Raw genomic sequence first — 13856 nt, 5'->3', positions numbered from 1 at the left:
CAACTTGCCTGAAGTGAAATATAATGTAGGATCAGCTATTAAAATATCATTGGTTAACTATAAACTAGAGACTAAGAGTCATAACAAACACTTGCATGTTGCTTACATGGTACTTACTAATCCTAAAAGTAACAGAGGGATGAGCAATTATTAGTCCTGTTTTACAGATGATGAAACCAAGATATAGTGAGGTTAAGAAATTTGCCCAAAGTTACACAACTAGAAGTGATGGTAATTAAGGATTCAAATTCAGGTAATATGCTACCACCAGGCTAAAAAGCCCTTATGTTCATCATTTCTTTGTGCACATGTGGCAGGGGAAAAGGGAAGCGTCGCATGAGGTCAGATCTGATAACAGACTTATAACTTGCTTCAGTATTACAGTCTCCACACATCACCATCTTTAGTGTATTAAATAGCTTAGATGCAGGCTATGGCAATGCAGTTCAGGCCACACATCAGTGATTTTTCGTGTGTGTGTGTGTGTGCAAACACAGCTACTTAACATTTTTGAGATAAAAACATCAGCTCTCTTGTACCTCTTCCAATCTTGACTAAGTCTGATAAAGTCTTTAAAGAGCAAAAAAGAACCTTCTAGAAGATTCTGAAAGAAACCAAAAGCTACCAACGTGGCTTCATGCCTATGGAAGCCCCTCCAGTGTACAGAGCTTTATTTTCTTCATTGTTGTGTCATTGTTCCTTGATGTAGAGTTGTCTATTGGACAAACATTGTGAACATTTTCTCTTAAGAAAGTCTAATGTGTTTATGGTAAGTGATACATGTTAGATAATAGCAATGAAATACAAAGGAAGAGTGATTTTGCTTTTATTTTGGCACTGCTACTGAATTCTGGAAAGAATGGTATCGGAAGGGGAACTTCTAGTATTTTTGGAGTTTCACTACTTAGCAACATTTTAATTTTTAATATATTCAAGTTTCTAGTTTTAGTGGCATCCACAACGGAATGTATAAACACATTCCACGTCTTCTAAATATCACGGGCTTCTAAAGGAATTAGTAGCAAAATTATTTCTGTAGTTAACATGTTTTGTCTAGGTTACAAAGGAAGCAGTTTAAACAATTTAACATTAACTATTTAAAAATAAACGTAGCATTAAAGCATTAAGTTTTACTGTCTTTGGTTACATATAACTCAGTCCTTGGTTAACACAAAGTTAGTATATCAGGGTGGGAAAATTAATGACAGTGAAGTTTTGACTTTGAAATTAAGCACAATGTGTTTCTAAATATAGAAAGGTGCCTGAATTTTCACCTTTAAGATTTTATCTGTAGCTCGGAGCTATTAAAGCTATTTTCGTGTGCCTTTTCCCTTTTGTGCCTACGTCACCGATTTAAGGTTTTTATTTATTTAATTTTAAGAGGAAACAAGAGGTTCTGGGGAGAACATTGTATCTGCTAACCACAAGTAGGACTAGAGAAGGACTAATGTGGGGGTGGGTGGGGTCGCTACAAAGGGGCGGTGTGGCAGCATAGGAGGATAAGAAAGAAGATAATTCAGCACTCTCCTCTAATCTTATTCCGCCCAAGAAATTTGGGAGAATGCGAAAAGGCAGCAGCCCAGCATTCTTGAAGGGGCGTGGTTTCCCTCTAGGGGCTGTCCAATCGAATTCCTTCAGAGGGAGCTATCCCCAGATGATTGATGAGGGTTGCTAGGAAACGGGAGCGTCTCCCTCCCACCTGACCCAGAGATTGTTCTGCACAAGCCCTCTCCAGGGGTTTGCAATGTGCAGTTGAGCTGCCGGTGAGGCAGAGCTGCACACCGGCCTCCCTGGCTCGCTCGCTGCCTCTCTGCTTCCGCTCTCCCTTTCTCCTCCAGCATGCGGTTAGACCGGTGCACAGGACCACGGGAGAGTTCTTCCAGTGCCGATTGTTAGTCCCTGCTCTCCCGCAGGCCAAGAGCTCTAGCAGAGCTTCAAAGTTAGAGCCGCTGATCTCCTGCCTCCCCACGCCCCTTCACCCCACCTCTCCGAAATTCCCAACCTTCGCGTGCACTGCCTAAGGATTTCAAACAGAGTAAGGCGAAGCAGCCGGCAAAACGCCTCTGGCTTTCCTCTCGACTAGGTACCCTGGCTCATTGAAGACTGCAGATACACCCCTAAAAAGGGAGGGAGGAAGGGGGGGAGGAGAACGAGAGAGGGAGGGAAAGAGGAAGAGAGAAGGAGAAAGAGAGAATGCCAGAAGGTCTGTGCCTTTGAGGGGAGTCCCAGTCAGATGCTATGGTTTCAGCTTGGCCAAGGTGAAGGAAAGTTGCTTCCAAGCCTGGGAAGTGGGTTTGTTCGCCTGTAAAGAGAAGGAGAGAGGCTCAGCCGGGAACTACTCCTTTCCCCTCCGCGGAAGACCACTGGGTCCCCCCCTTTTCCCAACCTCCTTCTTCTCTTCTCCTACCCTCCCTTTTCCCACTCCCCACTGCCTCGGAGGCCTGGATGCTCTGCCACCGGGCAGTGGTCCAGCGAACAGCCAGAAGGGGGCGGGGGCAGAGCCGGGGGCACTGTGACAGGAAGCAGCACGCACAAGTTGGCCAATTCGGGGGCAAAATAAGTTCTCCCTTGGATTGGGGAAGGACAAAGCCAGCGAGCTACCTCTTTTGTGTCGGATGAGGAGGAACAACCATGAGCCAGAGCCCGGGTGCAGGCTCAGCCGCCGCTGCTGCCACCACGGTCAGCTCCAGTCACTGCCAGGAGTTGTCGGTGCGAGGTAAGGGGCCCAGAGGAAGACATGTCCCTCTGGAGGGCGCCCAGCGAGGGCACTGAGGCTCGGGAGCCGCGTGGGGCAGGCGCAGCCGGGAAAGTTGAGGCAGAGCACCGACCAGTCCCTACAGTTCTGCTGGGTGTGGGGAGGGTGTGTGGAGGTAGAGGCGATGTGGGTGTGCGTGAGTTAGAGTTTGTGTGTGTGCGCGCACTTCTGTGTCTCCGGGAGGGAGCCAGATTTCAGGGCACAGATCTGGGTCCAGAGTGAGAGAGGTGGAGGGACAAATAGCACCTCGCAGACCCCCGAGACACCGGTCTCATCAGCCAACCGCCTCCAGCCCAGCTCTGGGCTCAGAATACGTTTCTATTCGGGGGTTCTTTAGGCTTTGTGCACAGGAAACTGTGCGAGGACTGGTTGCCACACTGGCTGTTTCATGTGGGTGTGGAGGTTGCCAGGCAAGGTGGGAAGCGGTCGGGGGGACCTGTTCCGTGCTGCAGCCGGGATAGGCTCTGCAGCCATAGCCGTCCAGAGGTTCTCTCTGCTTCAAACACACTTGGAAGGGATCCCTAACTCATGTCCCTTGCTCCTTTTCGCTTGAGGGGATAATGGAAAAGCCAGCCTGGAAGCATACCAATTCATCCATCCTGTTCCATTTTCTTATCTGACAGTGAGGTAACTCAAAGAGGGCGGGAGATTCGCAATCCAGAAATAGACTGGGTAATAGATCCACCAAGATTGTTTCTTAAGGATTTCATTTAGATTTCCTTCTAGTTCCTTCCCTAGGTTAACAAATGTGGAATACTCCCCAAGGTATAAATAACACTTTTAGGTAGCTATCTTAAGGGGACATGACTATGAATTTTAAGTATTTTAAAGCATTGTACATTTTGATGACAACAAAACTTTACACTTCTAAAGACCCTTGGTCAGTGCTCGGCTAATTTGCTAATACCATATTTCTGTTATTTGAATAGTGGTATTTTTGACATATAGAGAGAGACAGTTACATATCTGTATATTCAAAGTTGAGGTTAATGTGAGTTGAAGTCACTGTCAATTAAGAACCTCAGCAATAGTTCATTACTTTGAGTTTCTCTGCTTCAGTTTGCGCTATCTGACCTTAGAACTATTCAGTAGAGCTGGGTTGTGTTTCTCTGAGGAAAATAGCATTCATGTGTAGAGAAACATTATTCATTTACCTAAATCTAAGTCTGCTTTGGTTTATCTGATCACATACTTTAAGGCTGTTACCTGAAATCTAATTGTGTAACTATATGAAATAGAGGCATGGCAAAAAATTTGGATTGCCATTACACTAAACTCCTGTGGATCACACAGTTCCCACTAAAGATGTTTAGGACACTCTAATTATTAGTTAATGATTCTATAGTACTATGCACTTTTTTTTTTCTTTCTCAAAATAGTCCAATAGAATTCAAATACATTTTGGAAGCTATTGCACACCAGACCTTAATAAAATCATATTTTTCCTTTCATAATGGCAGTGTCCTGTATTTACAAAGATTTCTCCCACCTGTGCATCCTTTCAGATTCTGATCATCCAGCAGGCATATAAGAAAATTTTTAATAGGTATCCCTTAAGTCTGTCTTGATTTATATTCAGAATAACACAGGATGGAAACTGAGAAGTATTGAAACTTATTTTTCACAAATAAAAGAATGAAAATTCCAGAATATCTATATTCATTGGGCTAAATGGAAGGATAAAAGGTAAGAGTACCTTTTAGTATTGACAAGTCTTCATGACCCTCCCCCCTACCCCACAGAAAAATCTAGGTATAAAACCTCTTGTTCTATGATCTACATCCTTGCCCATGAAATGTGAAATCTAAATGACAGAAAATTATGCCAACACAAGGAATAGGTTAAATTTTGGGGCTTGGGGAAGATGTCTCTCTATTTAAAATGAGTGGTATTTTTCACACTTCAGGAATATGTGATCAGTAAGTTGAGAAAACGTATGAAGAGCTACATAAACAGAAAATATTACAAATAATGAAAATATATGAGCCTCTCGTTTGTGTATGATATTCTTTTTTAAAAGTTGTGAGGTACACACAAAAACAAATGAGTATAAATCAGATGATTTACCTCACAAATTACCAAACAGCACAATTATCCAATCTCTAAATTTATATCACTGCAATTAAAATTGGTAAGTGGAACAAATGCAAAGATAGGATAAAAATTGAGTTTTAATTAAATTTAAATTAATACTTTTTATTGAATGAAAGAACTAGTTTAATTGTCAAAAGGTCACCTGCCTCGCTTCTCTACTTCATGACAAGTGGTCAACCAGAACCGCACAAGATTGATGATGGTCTTATTTTGAATGATCCCCAGCAGTAACATTTTTACAGCTTCCCCGGATACCTTTCCCTCTTCCTTATTTCACATCAAACTCCATTCTTCAAATTAACCATTTTCTCTTTCTTGTCCATTCCTCTAATAGACATCAGTCACAAAATGTTGCAAGATTTTTTTCCAGATTTTAGCTACCTCCTAGCTTGGGAATGAAATATTTCAATTTGTTGTCCTGCACTCAACATCATCCCAAGATACCATTAAACAAAAGAAGTGAAAATTAATACCTAATCTCCATTGAAAGCCAGGCAGACAGGATGCGATTTATGCACCTTGGAAAGTGGCCAAAGTTTGAGGGTGAGAATTGTTTTCTTCAGGGGTTACTCCCAAAAACGAGTATTGTTTACTCACAGTTGTCTTGCTTTGCTATTTTACACTGAGATTATTGTGCATTTTCCTCTCTTCTGAGATGCTGTTAAATGCATCCAATTGTGCATTAGATGAATTTGTTGAAATTGCTCCCAAGAAGTAGCATAAAATGATAGAAGATTATCCACCAAGATTAAACACATAAAAATGAATACAATCATAGTAATCACAGAGACAGTAGAAGCTATTAGGTCATCCTCCTCCTTCCACTTCTAATGTAGGCTTGGTCCCCATAGCATACTGCATTTTGGAGTATTTCAGTCCAGTCTGATTTCAAATGGCTCAAGTAATGACTTCTTCCAGCGCCTTCGAAAGTCTATTTCACAGTCTAATAGTTCTGTCTATTAAGAACTTTGTTGTAATAGTCAGCCTAATTTTCCCCTTGTTCTATTTGTCTTGTTACTTATTCCCTATTATAACCCCGCTGGACCAGTCCATTCTCTTGCCTGATTGAGAGTCTTCATCTAACATTTACACAGGACTTGTAGAATACAAAATCTCATTCAGTTACCGGAGAGAACACAGAGGTGACAGTTCTATATCTGGACATGTTTTCTAAATATTTAAGACACATCTTTCAGGTCATCCATATGATATGTATGATTATATATTCTTAATAATTTATTTTACTAATGTAAGTGTAAAGAAATTTTCCATCGTGGACATTAATGACCTATGTGAATATTGAGATGATGCCTTCTAAGTAATGTTCTATGTGGATGTACATTTATGAGACATTTTTATTGCAAATGTGATGTCAACAGAACACTGTCAACACCCACACAACAAAGGAATTCTGTGACATGCTGGTCTGATGCTCCACTGAGCCCCAGAAGCTGTTGTCATGTAAATTTCACTATTAAAATGAAAGTGATTTCCCTAATTAATAAAATGTGTTAGGAATATAATAGGGTGTATGGTTTAGATGTGCACATTAACACAATATAGTAATTCTATTAGAACACAGTAGCCCCTTCATACTAAGACAATTTTAAAAAGTCAGTAGAATTAAGCTTGAATTCATCACTAAGCTATATCATGAAAAGTAAGCTAAAATCATGCATATATCAATACAGAGTATATATTTAGATTTATATGGAGGTACTATATGTGAAGGTTACTTTAAAAATAGAAAAGCCTGAAATAACCACAAGAGAGAAACAGGTTTTCACTTTGTTCACTTAAAATCTGGTTCTAAATAAAGGCTTCTTTTAAGATTCTTAAGTAAATATCTTGGTAAAAAGACTCATCATCGGTATACTCACCATTCCACTCAATTGTTTTTCCAAGTCCCAGGCATTAAAATGTAAGTTCTGCTAGTCAGTAGAGGAGTAAATGACATAAATCATGAAGTAAGTTTCTGGGTTACAATTGGAAAGTCCAGAAAATATAGGACTCAGGGTAAGGTGAATCAGCAGCTAAAAACAAAATTTAATGTTGTCTTCTCTACTGCTTCGTGAGTAATAGATTGTACATGTAGATTAAGTTAAGGAAAACAGTAAAGTTAAGGAAACTTAAACCAGTTAAGTTAAGGAAACAGTAAAAAGAAGTAGCATTCCAAAACTGGATATATCTTTACGGGTATAAAATTAGACTGCATGGAATAAATAATTTTTAAACCAGTATTCTCAATCCTGAAGGCCCAAGTGTTTTTATAGTGCCATTCATCACATAGTGGTGAGTACCCTCAAAATGATTTTCCTTAGAAACAAAGGGGAAATCAATTTTCTTGGTGTAGGAAAAGTAGGCCATTAATATACTTGTGACTTCTCTCTGGGACTGAGGCATTCTAAGAAGTCTGCATCTACACAGACTATATTTCCTCATAATGAGTAATCTTTTTATGGAACTGAAAATTGTACACTGTACTTTAAGAACAGGACAGAAAACTAAACTTGAAAAACATTCAATTATAATGTTTTAGCGTAGACTAAATCATCATGCTTGAAAATAAAAACATATATAGAGAGGGTATCTCCACAGAAAGCCCAAGATAGTTCTCATTTTTAATTCCTTGCCAGAATTTACTTCATTATTATTGCCTGTAGAGCATTACACAAACTCACACCCACATACACACACATTTGAGGAAATTCATCTGGAAGAGTATAAGTATACACTGAAAAGAAAATTTCAAAACCATGATACTAGACATGTAGCTAGAAAAATATTACAACTATATATGTAGCTTATCAAAAGTATAAGAATTTGAGGAGACTCCCTCCACCAAAAAGAGAGAGAGAGAGAGATTACCTCCACAAAGAAAATGTAGCTAATAGGAAAGCAATCAGTCAATAAATATTTATTAAGCACCTATTACAACCCAAATACAATTCAGGGCATGCAATGGGAACACAAAAAACTGTTAAAACACATACAAAATTTCACAAACATATATGAAGTGGAAGGTGTTCCAAAAAGCCAACTTGAAACTCTAGAGAAGATGTTACCAGAATTATCCACCAAAAAAAAATTCAGTTCCTTCACTTAACAGATGGATTTAGATTATAAATTTCAAATATAGATATTCTGACACTCAATGGAGACATTGTGGTGGTGATGTGATAAAACTGATGCTATGTCATAATAATAGATGATATTATTGACCAATTCCATGTGCTGAGAACTCTGTTAAAACATTACATGGATTATCTGATTGAATACTCACATTTTAAAGAAGAGAAAATGAATGCCCAGAGAGATAAAGTAATTTTCCTCAGCTCAAGTTGTTAACAAGGCAAAAACCAGAATTTAAAACTTATTTTCTTACAAGTCCTCTTCTGTTTATTACTAAGTTATATTGCCTCCCAATTTATGTTTTAGGCTGGGTTTCATTTCATTCAAACAACAATTTCTGAGCTCCAAATAGAGCAACATACTTTGATAAAAGAAAGCAATGACTGTGAAATGGAACCTAGAGTAGAGTTCTACAGGCTCAGCCTCTCTCCAACCCCAGCCAGTCAGTCTCTTCTGAGGGACAAAGAAATGCAAATGGAAGAAATAAACTGAAAAAACGTATTTACAATTAACTAGACCTAAGGGGGAAAAAAAAGAATCAGAAAAGTCTATGAAGATACAGGTTTATTAACAAGCTGAGAAATAAACACCAGGTGTGAAAATGGGAGCAAAATATATTTCCTGGAGCCTGATTTCAATGATCACAACCTACAAAACTAAACACAGTGGCAGGGATATAGTCTCACAAAGAGCCAGCATGGAGGTGAGTAGCATTTCTGCTTGTGAAGGTTAAAATGCTGATGTTTCTCTCCTCTTACAACATAACCACCTCCCACCAGAAAAATGAGCTGGTAGAAATGTTTTGTGGATGAATAAAAGTTTGAAATGTCTTTATCCAACTGAGGTAGTCATTCATCTTTATGTAAGAAACTCATCATTTTACACATTTGGGCATTTATTAATAATACCTATATACAACAACTTGAAAAAGGACCACACACCAAGAACAATAGGAGCAAAGTGACCTGCTGACAGTTCCAAAGACTCAGTTAGTAGAGCTACTCTGGGAAAAAACACATCTCGTGATTCTCTGACATGGGTGCTTCCCCACAGGCGGGAAACCTTGGTTGCATGAATTTATGTTTCATTTCAGACAACCAAAGAGCTGAAATATGAGGATTTACTTGAAAGTCTTCCTCTGACTCGTGACTTGTGCTTGCGTATTTTATGGACATAAAAAATGAATGGATATTACAGATCTGTCACACCATCTGGTAAAGATTGTTTTTTTGATTGTTAATATTATATAGCAGATAGGTTATTAGTAACATTTTGTATTTTGCTAAACAGTTTCAATTCACCATGTGTTGATGAATACAACATAATAGAAACTGCTTTCACAAAATATGTCAAAATACATGCCAATTTGGGAGATGGCACTACAAGGTCAGAACAGTTGGAATTTGTATCTGCCTCAAGAAGAAAATTAGATCTAGAGAATATAACTACTGGTTTCTGTTTTGAATAATTCTATTTTTTCTAAAAAAAAAACCAAACAAATGAATAAACAAAAAGCCCTCTACATGCTGATGCATTAATCCTAGTGATTTCTGTCAAGTCTAGATGTATTGGTGACCAGACCATACCACACTTCAGAATTAATAAGGAAGCAAGACATGCAACTTAGATTTCTAACCTGTCTCCTCCATAGACATTGCTCAAGGCCTGCCCTCGGGAAAAATGTTTTGAAGAAGGAAGGCTAAGAGCCTCACTTTCTCCAAAAAACATTTCTTCCAGTACCTGCCTTGGTTCCTCAAATTTTCTAAATTTTAAACTAAAGCATTTCATTTAAGAAGGTAAAAGACCATATATTTCTAAGTCCATGTAGTACACTAACCCTTCAACACATTGGATTTGTAGGTTTCTTTTTTTTTTTTTCCAGAAAAGCTACCTATTAATAATAGGTATTATTAAGAAATGGGAAGTGGGCAGAGCGAACAATTATAATGTTTGCCTACTTCATAATTTTGCGTGTGAAAAGCCCTTCCTTGGCTGTGATTTCTTGAACATGATGCAGTAACTTGGGGAGAAGGGAATTTCCCTGCAGTTATTAAACAAATGAAGCCCTGGGCGCAAAAAATGTTGAAGTGTTGTAGAGTGGTGACCCTCCCCACATTTTTTTCCTTCTAAAATCCTAAATTTGTGCTTGTTCCATGTGATGTAGGTAGGGAATCGGGTAATTTTCAGCATGCTTCTTCGATGGAAAAGGTTGGAACATATGAAATAGGGGAAGAATGAGAAAGTTGAAGGACAAAGTCAGAGCAACTCCTTTCTCCCTTTCCTTTGTACCCTCCCACCTATTGCACCACCAACAACCATGTGCTTACTTCTGCTCTAAATACTGTTTATCAAATTATTCCCTGCATTAAAGTCACTTTGAAGTTTACTTAAAAGGAAGAATACTGGGACAGATGCATACTAGACTGACTTGCTTTCGGTTAGATTCAGGAATACATGTATTAAATTAGCTTCCAGATTATTCTTATGCACACTTACATTTGAGAAACACTACTGTCTTAGTCTACTGGGACTGCTATAACAAAATACCATGTACTAGATGGCTTCAAAACAGACATTTATTTCTAACATTTCTGAAGCCTGGGAAGTCCAAGTTCAAGGTACAGGCAGATTTGGTTCCTGGTGAGAGCCTGCTTCCTGAAGGACCACCTTCTTGCTGTGTCCTCACAGGGAAAAGAGAGAGAGATCGAGCTCTGGTCTTTCTTTTTCTTCTTACAAGGACACTAAACCCATTATGGGGACCTCCACCCTCATGACCTCATCTAAATCTAATTACCTTCCAAAGAATCCACCTCCAGATACAATACATTGGAGGTAGGGCTTCAGCCTATGAATTGCGAGGGGTGGGGAGGGGTGGTATACAAATATTCAGCCCACAGCAGTTAGACATAGAATAATGCTCATACAGAGAATACCCAGTGAATTACTGTACAAAACTATTCCCTACAGCAAGTCCACTCTAATTAGATTAAGCGGTTGTCTAGAAAAAATTCTGCAAGCCTGAGTATTCATTCATTAATCAAACTCAACTAATAAAGCTGAGTCTCCATGAGTTGTGTGAACAGATTCATTTTCTGGAAACATCATATGGTTTTACTTGAAAAGGGATTTTTATTCTATTACCTATAGTAAATCCCACTAAGATACATAAACACAGTATATATATTTTTTATATTCTTATTAGGAAAGTTTCACATTTTTTATCTTTTATCCTGCATTTTATAATTGCCATACTGAGATGTTAGAAAGGAAAGTTACTGGTGTTTGAAGAGTATCATCCATGAAAACAATATTTTATTTCCTAGAAATGCTTCTAGATTTGGATAACTGCCTACTTAAAACTTAGATGGTCTTTATAACTATATCCTTGTGCACTAGGGGGATGTGGGAAAACATTGTTTTGTCAGAGTTCTCCTCTTTGTCCTCTGGATCTGAAGAGCAGGAGAAAAAAATAAAGAAAAAAAAACAAACAAAGAAAAACCTTCACTTGGCAATTATATATTCTCCACCCAGCTTCTACTTCGTTCAAGTGAATGGTTGCTTAGTTGAAGCCTACAATCCTCACAAATACTGCCAAAGATAGTTTCCTAAGCAGCATCCAGAGCCACTTGGGGAAAATGCTAAGAAGGATTGAGGAACAGGAAGCAGCGGGTAGGGGAGGCTTAGGCTGGCCCACCAGCTTTACCACCTAAGGCATCTATGCAATCCTTTATGTTCACTTGCTTTCCACACTTGACAACCGACTTCATGAGGGAAAAAAGCAATGTAAAATAGACCATATCCCACCCACCCACACTCTTCGAAACATTAAAAAACAATTCAATTTTTAAAATGCTGTCTGTCTCAGGCCCAAAATGTTCAATTGTTGAAAGATCCACTGTGGCCCTAGCAGAGCCTGGCTTTCTTACCCTCTGTGATGGTTACACCTGATAATGGCACATCCACTGGATTCTCTGACTGACACAACAGCTCTATCTAGCTAAAGCTAAAAATCCATCACCACTCCAAACTAGCTTCTTCCTTTTTATTTCCAGAAACTACGAGGGGCACCGTCATCGCCCAAGACATTTTCCTTTTGTTTGGTCCTCTATTAATTCCTCCTTCATAACTCATCGTACAGTGTGTTTTTCTCTCCTACCGCTGCTAAAACCGTACCCCAGGTTCCCATCACTTACTCTCAGTCTTTTGGAACAGTTTATCTCCTCTGGTCTCTCCCTCTTCATTTACTACTTATGTGCCCAGTACTTAGTGAGTGCCTAGTGTGAGTCCACTCACTATTCTGGAGGTATTATAGCAGTGAACAACAACAAAAATTTAGAAGGAAATTGGCTCTCATTCAGGTTACACTAAATAGTGAGAGTCAGACAATAAACAAGAGAACGACAGTGCTATGGAGAAAATAAAATGATGTGATGTAAAAAAGGGGGGGGCGGTTACAAAATGCAATATCCCTGACTTTAGTAATGAATCTTGATGAATAACTGACTTTTCCATTCCATTCCCTGGTTTAAAAAGCATTAAATATAAACTTATCACTTAAAAAAGAAGTTTGAACTTCCTAGCTTGGAAGATCAAGCTCTTTTCCAAGCAGGCTTCCAACGTAGCTTTCCAACTTTTCTTCCTCAATATGTGAGCCTCTCCTCTACCAGATTTTCTATTTGCACACAAAATAGACCTTTGAGTACCTTTATAATCACAAGTTCATTTAGAATGCACTTTCCTTCTCCTTTCTACAAACCTATATTTTAAGGCCAATTTCAAATCTCCTCTCATCTAAGTCCATACTGATGATGTTTTTATCTGCCCTCTCAAAGACATTTTTCTCCAAAGCATGCATATCATTCTCATCATATGTGGGCTTAAATAGTGAAACACTGTTTTGATCTGAATAATAGGTAGGTAGAACAACAATTTGTGGAACAAAATCAGAAGGAATATCTACTTTCATTTGTCATTGTCCCTTTAAATGTAGTCAGTAAAATAACACTCTGGTGTAATAAAACAATAAGCCTTAATTGCAAACGGTCTCCATTCAAAACAGTATGCCTAGACCAGTGTTGAATCTTCTCTCTGTCCCTAGCAGGAACCTATTGCAGGTCAGAAGTTGAGAAAGAAAGTGCCAGTGCTCCTAATTTCTTTCTTATTAACTCAAGTTCTGACTCTTCTGAAGTGGAGGGCAGAGGAGGGAGGCTTAGGCAAGAGAGTTATGAGAAACAAGTTCTTACTTGACAGGCTTCACACTTTCTGGGCACCCAGATTTTTAAAGCTGAATCTCTCTTTGATTGTGTGTGTGTGTGTGTGTGTGTGTGTGTGTGTGTGTGTGTGTGTGTGTGTGTGTTTTGAGATGTCTTTCTTCATTGCTGGAGGTCTCTCACCTCACTTTTTTTTGACAGAAATTTTCCTTTGTCTGACCGTACCTCCTCGGTACATTCTCTCCCAGTGTTCACTCTGCCCCGACTCTCACTTCTGGGATCCCATTTTCCCTCCAGTCCTTTTTCTTGGGCTGGGACTCTCTCTGTGTTTCGGTGGCCTTTGGTCCACAACAAAACATTAACAATTTGTTGCAGGAACAACCCCAGGCATGTGGACCAGTCCCAATGCAGCAACAATTCTTTACTGCTCTAGGCCAAAGCATCTAAACATCTGGCCCTTCTCTCATCCTCCGTATTTGCCAGTCTGGCATCAGACCTAGCCCGTTTTGTGATGCTATGTGCTTTGGTGCACATCAGCATTTCTCGATTCTCTCTCTCTCCCTTGTAATCAGACTTTAACCACACTTCAACATAGTGAATATAGTACATTCCCTTGCTTAAATGTCTGTGGTTTCTGACTTAGCTGCGAATTTAGCAAAGTGCTT

General features: G+C 39.2%; 1 protein-coding gene across 1 annotated transcript in view; it reads left to right on the top strand.

Annotated features, from left to right (window-relative positions):
- Nucleotides 1–1740: 1740 nt before the first annotated feature.
- GRM3 (glutamate metabotropic receptor 3) overlaps nt 1741–13856 on the top strand; it is a 220921-nt gene continuing 208805 nt past the window's right edge. Inside the window, exon 1 of the mRNA XM_033088867.1 lies at nt 1741–2716. The gene's annotated coding sequence lies outside the window, so the exon portion shown is untranslated. The remainder of the gene's footprint in view (nt 2717–13856) is intronic.

The sequence above is a fragment of the Rhinolophus ferrumequinum genome, chromosome 20 (genome assembly GCF_004115265.2).
Source record: "Rhinolophus ferrumequinum isolate MPI-CBG mRhiFer1 chromosome 20, mRhiFer1_v1.p, whole genome shotgun sequence".
NCBI lineage: Eukaryota > Metazoa > Chordata > Mammalia > Chiroptera > Rhinolophidae > Rhinolophus > Rhinolophus ferrumequinum.
Note: the sequence above shows the minus strand (reverse complement) of the source record. Positions and strands in the feature narration are given on the sequence as shown.